This window comes from Notamacropus eugenii, chromosome 7 (assembly GCF_028372415.1).
Source record: "Notamacropus eugenii isolate mMacEug1 chromosome 7, mMacEug1.pri_v2, whole genome shotgun sequence".
NCBI classification, from domain to species: Eukaryota; Metazoa; Chordata; class Mammalia; order Diprotodontia; family Macropodidae; genus Notamacropus; species Notamacropus eugenii.
The window spans coordinates 99,896,571-99,915,584 of NC_092878.1; the positions used below are offsets into that span (position 1 = coordinate 99,896,571).

At 35.9% G+C, this 19,014-nt stretch overlaps 1 protein-coding gene and 1 long non-coding RNA gene across 5 annotated transcripts in view; one reads left to right on the top strand and one right to left on the bottom strand.

Moving 5' to 3' along the window:
* Positions 1-19,014, top strand: part of TENM3 (teneurin transmembrane protein 3) — a 3,393,579-nt gene that overhangs the window by 2,146,152 nt on the left and 1,228,413 nt on the right. The window lies entirely within an intron of this gene.
* LOC140513315 (uncharacterized) overlaps positions 696-19,014 on the bottom strand; it is a 29,627-nt gene continuing 11,308 nt past the window's right edge. The window contains exons 2-4 of the long non-coding RNA XR_011970136.1: positions 8,055-8,142; positions 3,632-3,774; positions 696-1,017 (exon numbers count right to left, since the gene is read on the bottom strand). This is a non-coding gene — a long non-coding RNA (uncharacterized lncRNA). The remainder of the gene's footprint in view (positions 1,018-3,631; positions 3,775-8,054; positions 8,143-19,014) is intronic.

Consider the following 19,014-nt stretch of genomic DNA (forward strand, 5'->3'; position numbering starts at 1 on the left):
AGTATAACTGTCTTGTCCTCTCTACGTTTCTTATTTTTTTTTTTTGCCTTCCATGTCACATTTTTTAACTCGTATTGAGACATGAAACTACAAAAACTTCCAGTTTTTTTCACATTCTTCTTGTCTAACCACCATTGTTCCTTGTATTTGTATTTGACCATTTTTAAAGTCAAGTATACAACTTTATCTTTGTATCAGTTAAATTTGATTTTGTTAAATTTGATCCATCATTCTAGTCTTTTGACGTCTTTTTGGATCTTGACATCTTGATTTTGTCATCTACTTGTGTCATCAGTCCCCTAGAGTTATTTTTTCCTCATCTGTTAATTTTTTATAAGAATGACATCCATGCTTTCATTCTCATCACTAGTAAAAATGTTGGAGAGCTTAGGTCCAAGAATAGATTTCTGGGGCACTTCACTTGAGACCTTATTCCAAATTGGCATCGATCCATTAATGATCATTTTTTGGACCAATTCAGTCAACCACTTCCAAATCCATATATTTATATTATCTAACCTAAATAGATCTACCTTGTTCAATTAAATTCAACAAATATTTGTAATTGTCCAAGATGGTAGCACAACACGCTTTGACAAACTCTTGACTAAAATTTATGAATACATTTCCCCATTGTTCTTCTGTCAAAAAGGGAATGACCCTGCCAAAAATTAAATGAAGATTTGTTTATTATGATTAGGTCTTAATGATGATATTCTGGATTTTTTTTTCTTTTTAAATGCTCACAAACTATCCCTTTACTAAAAGGGACATTTTTCTATGTCTTGCTTTACACTACCTGACATCTTTTTTCTGTGTTCTCATGAAAGATCACTTACGGTGACTCCACAAGTACATCTACTAGCTCTTTCATTATTCTGCAGTATTATTTGAGTGAACCTGGAAATTTGAATGCCTTAATGATAGAGAGTGATCTCTTGTCACTTTCTCGTTTATCTTTGTTGTCAGTTTCTCTTCATCCACTCTCTGTCCATCCTTGATCAGAGGTCAGTCTACCTGGTAACAAGAAAAATAAGATGCAGAATAAGAGTTGAGTTCAATCTGCCATCATTTATCAACATTCTAGCCATTCTGATGTGCAAATGTTCAAAGTCACTCCATGGTTACAGAATTTGGAATTAAAAATTGTCTTAGAGGTCATTTGAGAGAATACCCTCAATTTACTGACTTTATAGACAGTGACATAATTTTTAATATCAGCTACATAGTGTGATAGGTTTTTTTTTTCTTTTCATTATCTGCCATGAATTAATATTTGGGCTATAAAACTGAGTTTAAGTGGCATTTGTGTATAAACTTTGATACATTTTTACTTCCTGGAATTCTGATCACTTTTATTGCCTTAAACATAAATGCCAGGAATATGAAGTGATAGTTTAAATTAACTAGAATTTGTTGGCTCTTTTTTCCCCTGAAAGGGGAGAGAAGAAGCAACATTCAACAGTAAGGAATTTGTTATCATTTGGGGGTATAATTAGTGTGTAAAAAGTGGATAGATTTACTAAATGAAGCCCTAAGCTGTTGATGCAGACATATGTGGTCCCCACGCTGGAGAGTCTTATTATAACTAATATAAAGTGGTTAATTGCTTCCAAATGGAGATCAAATCATAAAGAGAAATATTTATGCTGACTAGTAGAAATAAAAGTAGACAATGCTCACTACTGTGTTTTGCTTGAATTTCCTAATTCTCAAGCAGATTCATTCACTTACTAGACAATATTAGGGCATCTCTTCCCCCAGAGATAGCTAAGCTTAGGGCACATGGTTGAGAAAATAAGAATTTCTCTTCAGTTTCTTTAAATGATTCAGTAAATATGCCTATTACTTACTCTATAGGATAATATAGTATTTCTTGACACTGATGGTTAAAATCTCTGCAAATTTCGTTTTTGTTTATGTTTATTAGGCACTCAAGTACTGTCATATATCTAAGTTTCAAAATGCAGTCGTATTTTTCACATCATTTCATTAAAGGGTATCTTTCATTTGGTTATTTAAGGCTGGCATAAATAGCAATCATACTGTAGTGTTTCCTTGAAAGTTGTTAAGTGTTAGGATAGATGCCCTTAGGAATAACTTTTATTCAAAGAGTGATATTTCAATTGATTGTAAATGGGGCAATTGAATGATGCTTCATTGCACAGAGGCTTCAAGAGGCTTTGGTAAAGGATTTGAACCTAAATGACTGAAAATCAGGCCATGTTCTAAAGAAATCATTGAAGCACATTCACAGGGTGCTGTTTAACTTTTCATTTTGCAATGTATTTACTGGACCTCAATAAACCATAAAGTAGAGAAATAAGTCACAACATAATGTCTTGATGGTAGAATTAGAGTAGGTTCTGTCAAAAATGGGGGAGAAAAATCTATTTTTTTGAGTATGTAATTATGTATGAAAAGTTGATTGCTAATGGGTTTATGTATTTATATCAAGGTCAGATAGGCAATTGTTATTTATGAATAATCTGAAATCTCTTGTAGCCACTTCTAAATCATTTTATGACATCAATTTCTATAAGACATCTTTGCTCTTTCAAATGTTTCTCTCCCAGAGTGCCCCTACCCCAAAGAGCAGTGTGGTACATTTTGTCAATTTTGCACTTGTTTTCAAAACCTCCTTTTATTTTAATGGAGAGCTTGCAATTAGCCCACTTCGTCCTATTGAGAAGCATCATTGTAATAACAGCCTTCCTGGCAGTGCTTTTGTTAGGCAGATTTTAAAATCAAGAGTCTACAAAGCTTGGAAAAAATCCAATCTCATAAAAGTTCAACAAATCTCTCTCAAGGTCACATCAGTTAAGGTTACCCAAGTTTTCCTCCTCAGCAAATACTGCTGCTTAATCACTATGGATGTAAATTGTATTAAAGGCTGTAACACTCAAAGCTTGTTTGTTTCTTTTTTCCCCAAAGTCAAGGGTTCTTAACCTTTGTGTGTGTGTGTGTTTGTCACTGATCCCTTTGGCAGTATATTAGTCTATGGACCTTTTCTCAGAATGATGTTATAAAACAAATTCATGACTGTTGGAAGAACCAGATTTCAGTTACAGTTTTGTGAAAATAAAGACGTATTTTTTTTCTCTAATCCAAATTCACTGATTCCCTAGAATTTGTCCATGAACCTCTTATAAAGTGTCTATGGACCCCCAGGTTTAAAACCCCTGTGCTGAATGCAAGAAAAGAAAAATGATATTTGTTCTAGTGTATCAATAAGTTAGAGATATTTGTTCACCCTTCTTTGACACTCCCTTTATCACTGTATCACTTTCTTTGGAGCATTTCACAGTACTCCCATTGACAGCTCCTTGTGGGAAGACTCAGGCTTCAGTAAGCAACCCCACAGAATAATACATCCAACCAGGGCTGGCCAGTGATCCAGCTGCATGAATGAGCTTAACAGTCAAAGGGCATGGTAATTCTCTCCATCTGGCTTTTCTTTCTTTTCAGGCAAAAACCTTCACCTGGTGTTTTTGATTCATGTGCCCTAATTATGATGGCTGCCATCATCAGCCCTGTGGTTGACATCACAAGCTTGCTGAGCCTTCAGTGAATACCATAGCTTGTTAAGCGACCATGTCAGCCTGATTTTCGAGCCCATTTTGCAGCTCACCATAGGCCGATATAAAAGCATCGGGAGTCTCTCAGTCTTGCAGGACAAGTGCATTGTCTTTATAAATATCTCCTCCTGATAAGCAAATCCAAATATGGTTCATTCACTCTGGCTTTGAAGGCACAGTGGGGAACTTGGCTTGCCTGGTGGATACAACAAAATGCTTAATATTATCACTTGGTATAGAGCTAAAGAACTGAATTTCCAATTCCAAGATAAAAACCTTTGCTCCCCAGCTATGATCAAGAGTTTGAAATTTAAATCAGGAGTCTTGAAAGCTATTCTAAGTCTCAAAAGGCCTGACTTTCCCATACATACAAAGATGAAAATACTGTGTTTGCATTAGTATTTGGATCAGGGGGAATTCCCGTAATTTTAGAAAATATGATACTTTCCACTTTCAATTGATTTGTTGTTGGATGTTTTCTGCTGGTTTGTGATATCTTTGTATTTTCTAATGAAGATTATGATTAGTGTTGTTGTGAAAGTTTGGGAATTTAAAAAAGCTTTGGAGAAAAAGCACTTAATGACTTTAAATATTTCCTCTCTTTTTTTTCATTTTAATGGTAAGATTGAGGAATATCTTAATTTGATTTCAAGTAAATATGTCTCATAGTATATAGAACATTTCCATACTCAGTCCAGACTCCACCATTACGGTGTCTATGTGTGTGTGTGTGTGTGTGTGTGTGTGTGTGTGTGTATAAATTGAGTTCTCTCTCATGTACATTATGTGTGTGTATATATATGTATGTGTATATATATATATATGTGTGTGTGTGTGTGTATATATATATATATATATATATCTTTTAATAAAGTTTCTGCCAAACAGCTATACAAAATATATAACTTGCTATCTCTATTGATTAGGGTTTATGGCCATTTTGGAATGTGAATTCAGCTAAAGAAAAAAAGATAATCCCACTGAACATATCTGGAGAAGCTGGTGACAAGTGTTTTATAGATAATGTATATTTGAGGTATCAAAAATGATGCTTATCCACTGCTGCCAGGCAGTATTCTAGAGTCCCACTATCCAGATTAAAATATAATTGGTAAATATGTTTTTAAAGTAATATGAATATAATTGAACATAGATAATACTGATAACATTAATATGTAGTTTTGCAAGTCAGTATGCAGCCTAAAGGTATCCTTATGTAAATATAGTTGTCCCATTCTACTTGAATTTGATACCACTGATGTAAAGCACCTGCTCCAGAAAGTAGGTTTCGATGTATTTGATTCCCCAAATACGTGGAATAGTCTAGACTTCATCCACAAAGTATTAGCTATTTGGATTGTCAGGATAAAGTGGTTTTGAACTGTTTGTCTCTTCCAGGAAACTGGCACTTTTTTGTACTGACCTTACAAACCAACATAAAAGAAAGAGAAAGGGAGAACTTATGAGAGTTTTACATTTCTCACAGAAATATTACATTACTCAAGAGGAAGATCTCAAAACATTTCATAGAATCTCATTCCTAATTAATTTCATGGTTAGCATGCTGATTATATTTGTTGACTTAATATCAGTATTGAGGAGCTACACGGAACACTTTCTCCATTTTCCTGGGACAAATATGCCAATATTGTCACCTCATGGATCCAATACTCTTACTTTAAAGTGTTCAGCGTTATATCCTGAGCCCCATCTCTGCTGTGAATTTCCTCTGAAGAGACTAAGGATTCACAACATATCATAACTATGATAATAAGAACAATTTACTTCAAATAACATACATGACAATGTCAAGAAAATATATTAACAGTAAACACTCCAACTAGCTACTGCCTCAACTCATCCAAAATGCTCCAGGCTTGGAAGTTTGGAAATCCAAGTAGAGCTAGTAGGATAAAAAGGTGTCCCTTCTGCAAGGAGTACAGTGTCCAGAGGATCCAGAATCCACTGCTGCTCCAGTTGGAGAGTAAGTAAGTCTGCCTAGCATCTCAAACAGTATGGACAGCATCAAGTCCACAATTCAGGAATTATCCTGACCAATTAAGCCTCCCAGCACTACATAGAATTATAAAAATCAAAGGACTAGAGCTAGAAGAAAATCTTAGATGTAATCTCATCTATTCCCTTCATTTTATAATAGTGGAAACTGAGGTCCTGAAAAGTAAACTGACTTTTTGAGATAAAGGACACTCTAAATTAAAGAGCCCAGATTGAAACACAAGTCTAAGTTATACCTTTTGCCCGTCCAGGTCAATAGCCAATGCAAGATACTAGTGAGAAAGTAGGATGGATCTCAAAGTCCTCCCCATGTGGCATGCCACACCATTTTCCTTTTTCTATTTCCTCCTTCTACACATCCTTTTCCTTGTGCATTCTAAGTAATGTAGGCTCATGTTCCTTAAGAAGCAAGACCTTGGGGATGTTGTAAGGGAACTTAAACTATTAGGTCTGTATCATCAGTCGTTCTGTCTTTTATATTATATGCATATCAGAGCAGAGTTATTTCTGCAATTAATGCTGATCTCCTATCCTAATGTCCACTGCCCGGTTAATATCATGTGAGTCAACAATGACATTCAGTCAGCAAGTGTGTGCCTTCCTAGCATAGTGCATAGTCTCAGTGTCTTTTACTATCTTAAAAAATGCCCCATTCCCCTTTTTGTTCCCATTTTGTTTTTATCTCCTTTTTCTTCTTTTTCATGACTTCTTTTCTCCCCTTCATGAAAGAAGCCTATGAAGCTTACCCTTCCTACTGATGGAGTGACCCTCTTGCCCACCATATTCAAAGTTTCTTTCATAAGGTTGAACTTCAGAAAAGAAAAGGGACTGGGTGAAATAAAGGCAGAAAGGAACCCCTGGAAGATGCAGAAAAGGCCTCAGACTTCAGAGAGGGCTCCCTGGACCAATGTCTCCCTGCCCTCTGAGCCAGCCTGACCTCCGCCTCTTATTCTTCACTCTTTCCCTTTGGTTGTCTGCCCACCTTTGATTAAGTGGATAGCCCCTACTTGATTCAGCCTACCAGGGAAAAAGCACCGCCCTGGCTCTGCCACTCTCTTCTGGTTCTCTCCCTCCCAAAGTATAAGAGGGCAAGGGCAATAATGCCACTGTGAACCCTTTAATTTGTATCAAAGAACTTACAAAGTGATGTCAAGGGAAAGAAGACCCTGGGAGTGAGGAAGGGCACCCACAGAGTCGATGTGTGTCCTCTCAACCAGTCTTCACTATCATGCAGGGACAAATAATAACTGATGACAGAGAGCACTCTAAGGTTTGTGAAGCACTTTCTTTTCATTATTTCATTTGATCCTCACAATAGCCTTGTGGGAGTAAATATTTACATTTGGGGAAACTGAGGCTCAAAGATGTTAAGAGACTTGGTCAAGGCACAAAAACTGCAAGTACCAGAGTTGAAGTATGAGCCTAAGTTCAGCTAAATGATTCAGTAGATAGAGTACTGGTCCTAGAGTAAGGAATACCCAAGTTCAAATACAGTCTCAAAAACTTCCTAATTCTGTGACCATGGGCAAGTCATTTAAATTTTATCTGCCTTGTGGAGGTACTAATAGTACCTACCTTTCAGGACTGTTGTGAGATTCAAATGAGATAATATTTATCTTAAAATGATTAGCACAGTGACAGGCATGCTATAGACACCACATAAATAAATACTAAATCTTTTTCCTTCCCCTCTCTTTCCACTCTACCATGTTGCTTTACATACACAATGGTGCCTCTCATTATTAATGTTGTATAAAATACCCACAGTGACAACATTACTATTGTTTCTGTGACCCTATACTATACCTAATCATCATTGACAGTGAGAAATAGGCTTAACTGTTCACTATAAAGATATTTGATTGAAACAATGCATGAAAAGGAGACGTGATACAACCAGATATCCTGTGACTGCTATGTGTTTTATCATGTGGCTTTTTTGAGGGGCAAGGAGGCTGTTACAAAAGTTGGTAAACAAGGGCCAATGGGCCCAATCTGTACTGCTACCTTCTTTTATACAGTCAGTGAGTTAAGAATGGCACAGCTCAAAGTTCATACAGTAGCAGACAGTGGGTCATAATGAACTCTTGGACCATAGCTTACTGACCCCAGTTTTCTAATATTGTACCATATATTTTAATCATTTGATGGAAAACTATAGTAATAACAATAATTTGCATCAGTTTGCCCTTTTGGAATTGCAGAGAGATTTGCCATATTTCATCTTATTTGTACCTCAGAAAAAAAAGTCCTACTAGGTCAGGAGCACAGAGATTCTCATCCCTTCACTGCAGAGAAGGAATCTGAGGATATAACTAGGTGATTTATCCAAGGTCACACAATCAGAAAATTGCAGAACTAGCTTAAAATCCCAAATTTTCTCACTCTGGGTCTGTGATGTTTCCATCATACCAATGTAGTTTTTAAAAGTAAAATAGCAACTTTTATAGAGCACTTTACCTGTACGAACTGTCTTACATGCATTTCCTTATTTGGTCTAGCTTGAGCTGGGAAAAGGTGGCCAAGGAAGATTCAGTTTAATAAATGCCTGAAGGATAAAAGATTAGAGACATTTGTCATGATCGTATTTGTGGTTGGAAATTATACCTGTTCAATCTCAAAATAGGAGTAGAATTTAATGATATAATTCTTTATATACATTACCCTGTGTTTCTTCTTTCCCTCCAATCCCCATCTATTTTCTTATTTTCCTCATTCTTTCCCTTAGTTCTCTCTTTGAAAGGAAAGGGACACTGAATCATTACATTATATGTAAGAATTATATAGTTCAAACCCATCATTTATTTGAGGAGCAAACAGAGACTCAGAATTAATGACATTCAGGTGAGCACCTTGGACAGCGCATGGCATGGTTGCAATTAAGAGAGGAGACTTCTGAAATCTAGTCTAAAATTACTTCTATTATAGCAAATGTAATAAAAAATCATTTAGTGGATAGAAAAAAAAGAGGATTGTGAAGAACATAATTGCGTTTCATTATGTTTAGTTTTGCTATAGGGGGAGACTTAAAAATAACACCAAGCTGAAATCTGAATATTTTGTATTCCATCTGTCCCAAAGGATCACAATCAGTACTGACCTCTGTATTTCTATGTGTTTATTGAAGTTGTTTCAAGTATATCTAGCTCTAATATGTGTGTATATAAATATATCTATATATGTCTGTTTACATATAATTACAGATATGCAAACATACACACACATATATGTATATATATATACAAATATCAGAGCTTTCATTGTTATACATATGCATATGCATATGGAGGCAGAGAAGTCTATATTTTGTATAATTGAAAGTACTAATATAGAGATGTATATGTGTCCTAAATATGTGCATTGAGAGGATATGTTTTATTTTCCAGTCTTGCTTATAACGTATACTGGAAATTTGACCCTGAAGTAAATCGTTTAACCTTTTTGTACTCTAGACAACTCTATGACTACACATTGCAGAGAAGGTGATAACTTTCACTGGAGAGTTTCATAGGACTTCAAGAAATAAAAAAAATTATAAAATGAATTAAAGATCAGCCTATTTTTATAGGAATTGCCTCATTAAATAGAAATTAGAATATCACCTAATGCCATGTGCATAGTATATATTAAAGCAAGCGTAGAGAGCCTCTGTCTTTTCCCAATGACAAATGGAAAGAAAGTCTTTCTAAACAATAACTCCTCAAGGGAGCTGGTGTAACTGCATTGCTGCATTACTGATTTCTCATTTTTTGAACAGCAGCAATTAGATAAACTTGAAACCAGTGGCTATAATCCTCAAGGTTGGATCTGATTAATAAAAGGAGCGATAGCCTGCTGGTTCTAAAATAAAAAGCTAAATAAATACATGCTGCCATTTTCTGCAATAAAGTAATAAGCAGTTTGCAGTAAATGTGATTGGCATAAAACAACATAAAAAATAATGTCAAATACACTCAGGAAATAGCTATTGCTGTCAAATTTGCAAAATAGGATGGTGTACAAATGTACAGCAATTTAAAGCTAGTGAGATAGGATGACAGATATGCTAACAAATTATTCATGCCCTATTTAAATTATGAGTACCTAACTGTGCAAAAGCATATTTATTTAATCAAAGCATGATCATTTCTTGACAATTACTTTTATAAACTTTCATAAAGTACATCAGAAAATACCAGCAGGCATGGTTAGTGTCATCTAAGCTATATAATGCATAAGCAACTTGGTAAACCTGCCCCCCAAAGCCAAGGAACTGGAAGAGGCTAGTATATCTAAATAGCCTCAAAAGCTACCTCAGTAAATAAATTACTGGGATGATAGATAGAGCAAGCTGAGTACAAAGGAAAACATAAGGGAAGTTATTAAATTTTAATGAATATTAAACTTAAGGAGGAAGCAGTGATTTTCACATGACTGCCATACCACTGATAGGTCAGTTGTACTTGCCTAGTAGAATTGCTACAACTTGGTGCCAACTTTTGGTCCAGCCAGTCAATTAACAGGTCACAGAAAAAGAGCATAATGACCAAATTTTCCAGGCCAGTTGTAGTAATAGATTGTGTGATGAATAGAGAGGAAAAAGCATGCTAGCTGTGTGGTCTGGGGCAAGTCTTTTAGTGTCCTAGTGCTCTAGCCAAAAGGTATCAAACATGCTAGATAACACTGCTGAATGGGGTCTAACCACATTAAAATGTAAATGGGGAATATTTAGCTAAATAAATAGATAATACAATGTAGATCATCTTAATTTGTGGTTTTCTAAGTCAATATGCTGTCCTGAAGAATCCTCCACTTTAGTGGCCCCCTTTGTATTTGAGCTTAGTACCAGCTCTTGACACAATTCTCTAAGAATATAAATTACCAACAAAGATACTTCTATTAAAAAAACAACTTGCATTCTATTGATTAGAGAGATGCAAATCAAAGCAACTCTGAGATACCACATCACACTATCAGATTGGCTAACATGACGAAATGGGAACATGATAAATGTTGGACAAGATGTCACACTAGGTGGAGTTGTGAGCTGATCCAGCCTTTCTGGAGAGCAATTTGGAACTATGCCCAAAGGGCTATAATAATGTGCTTATACCCTTTGACCCAGTAATATTGCTTATACAGCTGTATCTCAAAGAGATCATACAAATGGGAAAGGAAAACACATGTACAAAAATATTTATAGCAACCCTTTTTGTGGTGGGCTAAAACTGGAAATTGAGGGGATGCCCATCAATTGGGGAATAGGTGAACAAGTTGTGGTGTATGAATGGAATTGTTTACTATTGATGATGAGCAGGAAGACTTCAGAAAAAATAGAAAAAACATATGAATTAATGTTGAGTGAAGTGAGCAGAACCAGGAGAACATTATAAACAGTAACAGCCACAGAGTATGATGATCAATTCTGATAGACTTAGTCTTTCCCAGCAATGTAAGGACCTAAAACAATTTCAAAGGACTCATGATGCAAAAAGTCATCCACATCCAGAGAAAATGCTATGGAGTCAGAGTACAGAATGGGTCAGATTATTTTCTCTTTTGTTACATTTTGTTTTTCTTATGGTTTCTCCCATTAGCTATAATTCTTCTATGCAATATGACTAAGGTGAAAATGTGTTTAATAGGAATGTATGTATAGAACCCATATAAGATTGCATGCCATCTTGGGGAGGGGAGGAGAGAAAATTTGGAACTTATGGAAGTGATTGTCGAAGACTAAAAACAAATAAATTAATAAATTTGAGGGGAAAAAACTTATATTCTACAAACAAGCCCATATTTGAAGTCTGCCTATCTTATTAGGACCTGTTTCAGTGTTTTCCCAAGATAGACTCACAATTTCCCCATTATTGGTGTTCATACTGAAATTACTTTGTATTTATTTACATATTGGGAACATTCTCTCTCTCTCTCTCTCTCTCTCTCTCTCTCTCTCTCTCTCTCTCTCTCTCTCTCTCTCTCTCTCCTCTCTCCTCTCTCCTTTCTCCCCTTTCCCCTCTCCCTTCTCTCTCCTCTCTCCACCTCTGCTTCTCTCTTACTTTCTCACCACCCACTCCCATCCTAGAGGTCACCTAGAGTATTTTGGTTTTATCCTTATATCTATATAGTATTATGCATTGTAGGTATTTAATGAATTATGATTTGAATTAAATAAATAGGGATTAATACTCTTCTTTGGTATAGGGACCTAGGTAAAGAAACATCATTTACCAGTGTAAGTCACATTTTCTATAACTTACTGTCTTAGAGCATTGCCTAGATCACTGAGAAGTTGAATGACTTGCCTAAGGTGGCATGGCAATTATGTGTCAGAGGTAAGATGAACCCTTGCACTCAAGTCCCTATGGTTTGAAAGATGTCTCTGAACTCACTCTATTATGCTGCTTCTTTTAAATTTAATAGTATATAGAAAATGAAGCGATTACTAAGAATATCATATATGTATGCATGATAAATGCAACATGAGAGACACAATGCTCAAGTGAGTTCTCCCCAAAAATGACAATGAAGCATTAATAGTACTGAAAAGGCATTCATTTCAACATAAGTCATTGTCAAGAAATGAGCTTGTACAGGTTGAATCTTCCCAAAAGGGTAGAAGAAATATTTCAAAGTAACTCTAAATGACAAAATCTAGTAAAAATTTCTTAACACCATCATCCTTTATAATTGTAGATAGCTCAGCTGCAATTCTATCACCTCCACTAACCTTATTGTTAGAAGTGATTCATAAGACCCACTTGACTTCATTCTCCAGGATGTTTGGCTCAAGATCAGTAACCAAACCATTGTGCTATCAGTACTGCTATCAGTACTTACTTTTATAGATAGTTCTTTTGTGTATTCCTGTCACCTCTTAATCTCTTCTGCTTCAGTTAAGTCCCTACCATTTTGTCTTTCATCATGCCCATTTTGCATCAAAAATTCCTTTGATAATTTTCTTGAAGAGATCTGTTGTCTTTCTCATTATTTTTTCTTCTATTTTTTTCATTGCTCATTTAATAAAACCTTATGTCTCCTTGCTTTTTCTGAAATTCTGCATTTAGTTGGGTGGCTCTTCCCCATCATTTTCCTTCTTTCCTCATCTATTTGTAAAGCCTCATTACTTAGCCATTAATCAGTTTTTTCCCCTCTTTGGAATGTATTTTTTTGCTTCCTCCTGTACAATATTGCAAATCTTCTTCCATAGTTCTTCAGGTACTATATCTACCAGATCTAATCCCTTAAATCTATTCATCACCTCCACTTCATATTCATAAGGGGAGTCATTTAGGTCATACTTGTATGGTCTCATGTTTCCCCTACTTTCTTCAACTTAAGTTTGAATTTTCCAATAAGAAGCCCATGGTCTGAGTCACAGTCAGTTCCAGGTTTTGCTTTAACTGACTATATAAAGTTTTTCCACCTTTAGCTGCAAAGTGTATAATCAATATGATTTCTGTATTGACCATCTGGGGATGTCCATTCCAAGGAATGTTCAAATTACCTAACAATTCAGCTCATTTCACATGTCAGCAAGATTCTGCAAGCTCGACTGCAGCAGTGGGTAAACTGAGAATTATCACAAGAGCAGACTGGTGTTGAAGATGGAGAGGAAATTTCCAACATTTGATGGATTATGGAGAAAACAAGGGAATTCCATAAAGGCATCTTCTTTTCCTTCACTGACTATACTAAAGCCTTTGATTGGGTGGAACATAACAAAATATGACAAGTCCTCAAAGAGATGGGAGTACTAGATCATCTTGTCTCCTGAGGAACCTGTTTGTAGGCCAAGAAGCAACAGTTAGAACTGAACATGGAACACCTAATTGGTTTGAGACTGGAAAAAAATATGACCAGGCTGTAAATTGTCACTTTACTTATTTAACTTACATACAGAGTTAATCATGGAAATGCCAGGATGGATGAATCGAAAGTCAGAATTAAGGTTGCTGGGAGAAATATCAACAATCTCAGATCTGCAGATAATACTGCTCTGATGGCAGGAAGTAAAGAATTAAGAAACCTCTTGATGAGGATAAAAGAGGAGTGGATAAAAGCTGGCTTGAAGTTTAACATCAAAAAAACAAAACTGAACTAAGATTTTGGCAACTGGTTGCATCACTTCCATGCAAATAGAGGAAGTAAAGGAAGCAAGTGTCAGATTTTATGTTCTTGGGCTCAGTGATCACTGCAGATGGTGACTGCATCCATTAAGTTAAAAGACACTTGTTCTTTGGATGGAAAACTATGACAAATCCAAATAGTACATTTAAAAAGCCCAGATCACTTTGCCTATACAGATCCATATAGACAAAAATATGGCTTTTCCAGTAGTAATGGCTGTGAGAACTGGACTATCAGGAAAGCTGAGAACCACCGAATCAACATTTTCAAATTGTGCTGGAGAAGACTTTGAGGATCCCTTGAACAGCAAAGAGATGAAAGCAATCAATAATTAAAGAAATTAATTCAGATTATTTGCTGGACAGTCAAATACTGAAGTGAAGCTCAAATACTTTGGCCATATAAGGAGAAGACAGAACTCATTGGAAAAGACTCAGATGTTGAGAAATTGAAGGCAAAAGGAAAAAGGCACAGTACAGGATAAAACGGGTAAGATAGAGCCATGGAAACAACGTACATGAACTTGAAAGATAGTGGAGGCTAAAAGGGCCTGGCCTGCTATGGTCCTTAGGGTTACAAAGAGCCAAACATCCCTAAAGAACAATAACAAAGAGTGTTCTATGTACAATTAAGAAAATATAATACTAGAAAGATCAGCACAAAGAGTTATTAAATTTCATATGACCCAGAAATCCTACTACTTAGTCTGTTTATGAAGGAAATTAGGGGAAAAGAAAAAGAACCTATATGTTCTAAAAAATTTTTATAGCAGCTTTCTTTGTGGTATCAAATAAATGGAAATTGCCCATCAATTGGAGAATTGCTGGACAAATTGAGGTGTATGATTGTGATGGAATACTACTGTGTTGTAAAAAATGATGAGCTCAATGAGCTTAGAAAAACATGGAAAGACATGCACAAAATAATTGAGTGAAATGAGCAGACCCAAGATAACACTGTATACAGTAAAAGCAATATTGTTTTAAGAGCAGCTTTGAGTGAATAAGTTATTTTGGCTATTCTAAATACCTCAATTAACTATAAAGGACATATGAAGAAAGATGCTATCTGCATCTAAAGAACTGGTAAATAGATTTATAGAATAATTTTGCATATATACATACATACATACATACATACATACATACTTATTTGTGTCTAATGGAAGCCATTGAGAGGGAAGGAAGAAAAAAAGACATTTGCAGGATAATTTTGTTGTATATTTGAAAGGAACAGGACATTGTGCATAATAGATTTGTAGTTTCATATGTAATCATTTTTATTATAGTATGTTATAGAAACGTTTGTTTTATTCCACAAATTAAAAATCCATATAGGAATAAAAATTATTATTATAGAAGTTCTTTGGGAGTGGGGGGGAGGGAGAGTTAATGCTTCAATCCCTTTATCCTGTACATCTCAAAGTAAGATCCTAAAATAGTGATCTACAAATCCAAGAACAGAAAAGGTTGTTATAGTCCCACAACCATATAGAAACAATCCTTCCCATATATGACCATAGAAGTCACATATTTGAATATGAAAAATACAGAGGTTGAACAAATATGAAAAGGCATGAAATGAAATGAAAATGTTTGAATATAAAAAGAATTATAAATTAGGGACTTAGGTGATAAGTATAGATAGTTCTAGGAAAAAATGATGGCATTAGTGGAATTTGTCTTTGAAAGCTTCACATACGCTTCCTGTGCACTTCTCCCTCTTTTCCCGTAGGGACCATGATGCTTCCTGCAATGAGAAAATGAATCTTTAAAATCCCTATTACCTTAGTATCAATTAGGTTGGCCACAATTATAGAGCAGCTGATACTGATGTCAAAGAAAACATCCAGTGATTTTTTTTAATAAATTCAGGATCCATATGGGCAGTGGTCTTTATTACTGGCAGCTTAATTATGTCATATTTTGAAACTGTGGTGTCATACTAGCTCATATCAGAATCACAATAACCTTGAATCTAGACCTAGATGTTTACACTGAATTCTTTTTCAAGGTCTACAATCCTGTAGTCTCTAGTTCCCCACTGAAGTCTGAGAAAAGAATCCTTGGTTCCCTCAACTGGACCTGGAAGTTTTCTACAAACCAAAATTAGGGAAGCATTCATATAATTAATTATTATGAATTAATTAATATGAAATAATTATATTCTAATAATATGGTGTCATGGATACAGTGCTGGATTTGGTGGAAGGGAGAACTGGGTTCTAATCTTCCCTCAGACTTTTACTAGCTATGTGATGCTGGACAAGTCCCTTGTTTCTCTAGGAATCACCTGATTTGTAAAGTGAGGAGGTTGAACTCTGACACGTATGCTTTCTTCTAGACAGATTCTAATCTTCACTGCCCTTTTTTGAGGCATGGCAACACAGGATAGGGTACTATAATTAGAGTAAGGAGTACTACTTTGAAATTCCACTTCAGATATTATTTATGGATTCCAAACTTGGAGAATTATGAACAGTTTCTGCATGTTGGAATGTCATTTTAATCAACTATCTGCTTTGGAAAGAATAAAAATGGGTTTTCATTTTTTTAATTTGATGTGTTTCTGACACAACTGAGCATAGCCACTGAACTCCCAAATCTCTATCTTGGCTTAATTTAAAATATTGTAGTTTTTAACGCACCTCTTTCTAGGAAATGACAGCCACACCTCCAAACAGATTTTGTAATGTAACTCCCCTTGTATCCTCTTGCCTTCAAGAAAATTTAGCCCAGTTATCCAGGTGAGGCACTTTGGCTCTGATAGCACATACAGTACATGCTGACTTGCCACCAGGATGGCCAATTCTTGCTTGGTGGTTAAATTCTAGCACAAATACTTCTCATTGATCGCAATTTAACAGCCAATCAAGGTTTAGCTTTGTCCCCATGATTTCACTCTGCCTATACAATTGAGAAGAATAGTTGCTCTAATGGGCACTATTATGGCTATTGTGTTCCTGGGAGATGAACTCTGAAACTGTGCAGAAGCTGGACAAGTTATATAAATGTCTGCGGCTCCTGGACATTACTAAAAGAATCATGTAACCTCCCAGGACATAAAGATTTTGCTGCAGCTGTGCACTCCCCAGCATCCCCTAAAGCCCATAAAAACCTGTTGTGTCTGGAGAAGGCATTTTTTTTTTATAACATAACACTTCTTATCATATTTGGAGCGCTCAGATCCCAGTAACAGGCTATGTAAAGAAAGGTTTTGAGATCAGAGTTCCTAATGGTTCATCATTAAATAATCATCAGCTTTGTTGTTAGATAATCAACCCCAAATTGTCTGTGATCAAAAGCTCAGAACTGTTTTCACTGTTGACATTGTTGGAGGCTATAGCTGAGAATGATTTTATTTTTTTTTATCTTCCAGGTCACTAATTGGAAAGTCATATGATGCTAGCTGGTACTTTGTATTGTCAGTGTGGGGCTCACACTTTGTTTAGTTTAACACATTTCAAATTAAATTATCCTTTTTATGCCTGCTGCTTTTGTGAATAGTGAAGAATGCTATGTATCTATTTTATCATTGGGCCACGTATTCCCACTCCAGGGGAAGCTGCTACCATAAGTCACAAAGGTGATTTATAAACCTTAATTTCAACTGGGGAGAAGGTAGAGAAGAAGAGAGGGAGATGAGAGAGAAAAGAGACTTAAATTCGCTGTGACTTCAGAGAAATTACTCTGATCAATGCACATTGACCTGTTCTTTCTATAATGTTCACCTTTTCTCTGTTGTTTTCTGATAGATACATAGATAGACAGATATATTTTATTTTCTAAATCCAGCCAGTGATGAGCAGTGATGTATTTTCAGTGGTACATACAAACACGCCAATAGATTGTCTTTTATGTCTCTTGGAACACATGTAATTATAATGCCCTGTAAATTACATTATTTCTAACATAAATGAATGTCAAATAGTGGAATACTCATATCACTAAAAATCCTTTTGAATGAGTAATGTATTGATTATTATGATCATCTAATAAGTAATGCTGTCTGTTCTAGGTTCTCTAATAAGTCTGAGGTCATGTTCTTGCCCACTAGATACTTTTTTTTTAAATGAGACAGTAACTACAAACGCACGCTATTGAAGCTTGATTCACTGAAATCTGATTTCCCAACACATTGTCTACTGCCTAAAATCTTTAGGTTTCTTAGGCAAGAGTGCCCTGTCAGAGTATTTCTGTCTGGCAATAAGAATTCATCCAAGTTCAATTCAATGCAGCATCTGTTAGATATCTAATATGTAGAAGGGAGTGAGGCTGTTGTAGGGAAGATGTCTTTCTTGGTATCCTGAGTATTTATTTAGCACAGTGCTCAGCATGCAGTAGGTGCCTAATAAATGCTTTTCACCTGACTATCTCTGGCGCATGGAGATACAAAGACAAAAAACAAATAATGCTTGACCTTGAAAAGCAACTGGATGGGATCCAATCTGTACTTAGGCTAGGATGGTATAAAAAAATTCACATGGAAATGATTACTAACTAAGAGGTAAATTTAGGGAAGGAATGATTGGTCAGTATGGATCAGGATTGTGGAGAGACGGAAGGCAAGGAGATCAATTAAGAGGTCATAGTGTGTTTGTCCTTCGTTGCTGAAGAAAACCATGCCATCAAAGAAATGATGACATGACTTGCACTTGACTTTATTTTGAGTGAGAGAGGGCTCTGCAGGTCACCAGTCTCACTTCTCCTCCAGAGCCATATGGATACAGTGACCAGATATTCATCAGGATGACTGGAGATGACCCAGGATGAGGCAATTGGGGTTAAGTGACTTGCTCGAGGTCACATAGCTAGTGAGTATCAAGCGTCTGAGATGAAATTTGAACTCAGGTCCTCCTGACTGCTGCACTGGTGCTCTATCTACTGCACACCTAGATGCCCCTAGGAGGTCATAGCAATACTGGCAAGAAAAGATGAGGACCTCAGTAAAGCTGGTTATCTTGTGAGTATCCATTTAAAAAATGGATGGAGGGGACAGATGTTATTAAAATGTAAAATTAGGAAAAGCTGCATATGAGAAGGATATGGAAAGAGGAAAAGAGAGGAATTAAGGATGATTTAGAAGATTTCATAAACCTGAGTGATTTCCCAGATTCCACTCAAGACTAGGGAGATAGTGCCTGGGACAATCATGCTGACCTTTGTAAAAATAGGAAAGTTTGGAGGAGAGAAATATTTAGAAAGGAAGATAATCCATTTTGGATTTGTTATCTTTGAAACATCTGTGAGCTTTCCAAGAAATATCCAGTGGACCAAAGGTGTCAAGTATGCTCCCCTCCCCACCCCCTCCA